At 37.4% G+C, this 3124-nt stretch overlaps 1 long non-coding RNA gene across 1 annotated transcript; it reads left to right on the top strand.

Moving 5' to 3' along the window:
- The first annotated feature begins 400 nt into the window (after nt 1-400).
- On the top strand, nt 401-1952 carry LOC135509955 (uncharacterized). Its single transcript, XR_010451028.1, has 3 exons — nt 401-1287; nt 1394-1466; nt 1673-1952. It is a non-coding gene; the product is annotated as an uncharacterized LOC135509955 (long non-coding RNA).
- The last annotated feature ends 1172 nt before the right edge of the window (nt 1953-3124 follow it).

The raw sequence follows: 3124 nt of genomic DNA, 5'->3' as shown, positions 1-3124 counted from the left end.
CCTCCTCTCTATTCCACACACCAGAATTCAATATTTCAGTCTGATTGCCATGTGAGTGCACAAAAAAATTGGAAAGTAAATTGACACACGTGTACTAAAAAAATATAAACTTTTATGTATTTAAATCTAAAATACTGCCAGATGGGTTTTCACAGCTGTTTCACTAGGTGTTCATTATTGTAAATTGTAATGTATCCCTTGATGCTATTTGTTAGTTCAACATTGTTGTATTATAAGTCATACAATAGATATATATTCAACCACAAGGGTGTACTAATGAGCTATGAGTTTTTTAAAATCATAATAGAGGACTAATATTATTTCAGTGTCGATAAGGGAAATCCTGTTAAAAATGAAAACATACCAGCCAGACAACCCAGTGTATGAATCAAATGTATTTGCATATGAATAGAGTGGAAATTGTCTGACTTTGTGATCTGTAAGGTAAGTAACAATGTGGGGGAGGAGCCATTGAAATTGTAGTATATTTTTTTTTACCCTGATGCCTGAAGATGGTAAATAACATTAATCGCAATGGTTAGCCTATGCAAATTAACTCAAATGAGCTGGCAACGTAGCTAGCTAGTTTACATACTGTATAGATAGCTAGCTAAGTTAATTACATTTGACCAGCTACCTAACTTCATATTAGCTAGCTATCTTGATATATTTAACACTGTAAAATACATGTGTAGGTAGCTAGCTAACAGCCATGGAGGAGGGTGAAAGAATAGCAGGCCCAGTTGTCAAAGTGAGAGAGTAGGCTATTCTGGCTAGAGCAGGTTCTTTGTGTAGTTCCAGTCCTTAGAAGTGAGAACAGAGAACATCCTATTCAGTGCTGTCTAATTTGAGTATAATGAAGTCTGTTTCTTGTGAGGTTTTCTGTCCTCAGATACAGAGAGCTGTGAAAGCCTGTCTACAGATGAAGAGGTCCCAATGAAGAGCAGTGGTTCTCAGTCCTGGTCCTCAAAGGGGTGCACATTTTTGTATTTGCCTTAGCACTAAACATCTGATTCAAATGATCAAGTCATCATCAAGCTTCAAGCGGTATTTATGTATTCATTTGTGACGCTATCCTTGATATGATCCTCCTGTTGTCACATGCCACACACGCACATGTATCAATCTACCCAATGTTATCATGATTTGTTATAAGGGATATTATACTTTAGTAATTCACAATGATCTGGTAACGTAAAAGTCTAATGAAATGATCTTCTATTGTTTGTCCTCACGTGTTTGTTTTTCAGCATAAAGTACTCTGTAGCCACTTAGTGTGGACACCAGGTGAGATTACACACACACACAGATTCCTGTTGAACACAGTCTCTTTAACTACCCTGTTTTATCTCCTTCACTTCATCCCTCTCACCCTTCTCCCTATAACCTCTAGGTTGTATCAGCTGTGTTGGTAAACCCCTCCCGTATCTGAACTGGCAGACACAGAGGGCACAGCATGATCATAGGTGAGAGGTCACTTGGTCGGGTCAACAGGAAGTATTACTGAAGAGATGCTTTACATTGAAATACAGATAGAGACGAAGTAGTCCCAGAGTTAAGGATCCAAGGTCAGTTTTGCATTTCACCTCCTGATGATTGATGACCGTATTAGCATTTATAAAAACTAAGCTTAATCATGCTCTCTCTCTATCCATCTGTCTCTCGTCTGCAGGTATGATTTGATGTGAGAGAGGAAGCCAGTCCCGTCATCACCACCGCACCCGCTCTTAAGATAACCTTTGGGCCAAATGGGAGCCCAAGTCTGGTTAGGAGACACCGCTAGAGACACGATGTAATTGTGATGAACTGAGAGAATATTAGGGAAGCACTGTCATTCATTAATCATATGTTGTCTTCTCTGCTCCTCTTACCTCTTTCCCTTTCTGTCTTCCTCACCTCATCTTTCTTCCTCTTTAAAAAACAAGTATGCACTCCATATGTGCATTGAAGTACAGATTGAACTTGTATTTCTAATAAAATATTACATGTATAATATTTATAATGCATGTATTATGTATTTATGACATCTGGATAATGAACTTCTTTCAATAAAGAGTTTCACATTCTCCACTGGTTGAAATGAAGTATCTAATTGAAATACTATACCTACTGTATCCTGTGTCGTCAGATTAATGCAGATGAAGGGAGTTAGATATGCATAGGAAGTGTAATGCACTGTTTTTTTTGTCTGAGTATATGAATTACAAATCAGCCTTTACTTAAATCATGTCTCTTGTATATTGCATAGTTACAATGTGTCATCATTGATGTCCCAGGGGGAGGCATGGTAAACACTGTATAATTGTAATACATGCATGCAGACACAGCATCATTCAAAGAATGGAGTTTGATACACCTGGTATTGGATATGACTGAAAAATAAATTCTCACAGATTCATACCTGAACCGCACCTTTTTTTGCCAAGGAAGAGTACATGATCATTGAATATATTCAATGTACATGCTTCAATGTGGGGGGGGGGGATCTCATGTTTGGTAATAACTACATGTATATAGAACTTGGATCCTTGGCACAATAAAGTTATTATATTCTACTATCCATAGGCTTCATTAATGCCATTCAGACTTGAAGTCGATAACAACAACTATGATAGCTAAGGTTCATAGATACAGTTGAAGTCAGAAGTTTACATACACTTAGCTTGGAGTCATTAAAACTCATTTTTCAACCACTCCACAAATTTCCTGATAACAAACTATAATTTTGGAAAGTCGGTTAGGACATCTACTTTGTGCATGACACAAGTAATTTTCCCAACAATTGTTTACAGACTGATTATTTCACTGTATCACAATTCCAGAGGGTTAGAAGTTTACATACGCTAAGTTGACTGTGCCATTAAACAGCTTGGAAAATTTCAGAAAATAATGTCATGGCTTTAGAAGCTTCTGATAGGCTAATTGACATCATTTGAGTCAATTGGGGGTGTACAAGTGGATGTATTTCAAGGCCTACCTTCAAACCCAGTGCCTCTTTACTTGACATCATTGAAAAATCAAAAGAAATCAGCCAAGACCTCAGAAAAAGAATTGTAGACCTCCACAAGACTGGTTCATACTTGGGAGCAATTTCAAAATGCCTGAAGGTACCACATTCATCTGT

The sequence above is a fragment of the Oncorhynchus masou genome, chromosome 23, assembly GCF_036934945.1.
Source record: "Oncorhynchus masou masou isolate Uvic2021 chromosome 23, UVic_Omas_1.1, whole genome shotgun sequence".
Lineage (NCBI taxonomy): Eukaryota > Metazoa > Chordata > Actinopteri > Salmoniformes > Salmonidae > Oncorhynchus > Oncorhynchus masou.
This window is presented reverse-complemented; position numbering and strand designations above follow the sequence as displayed.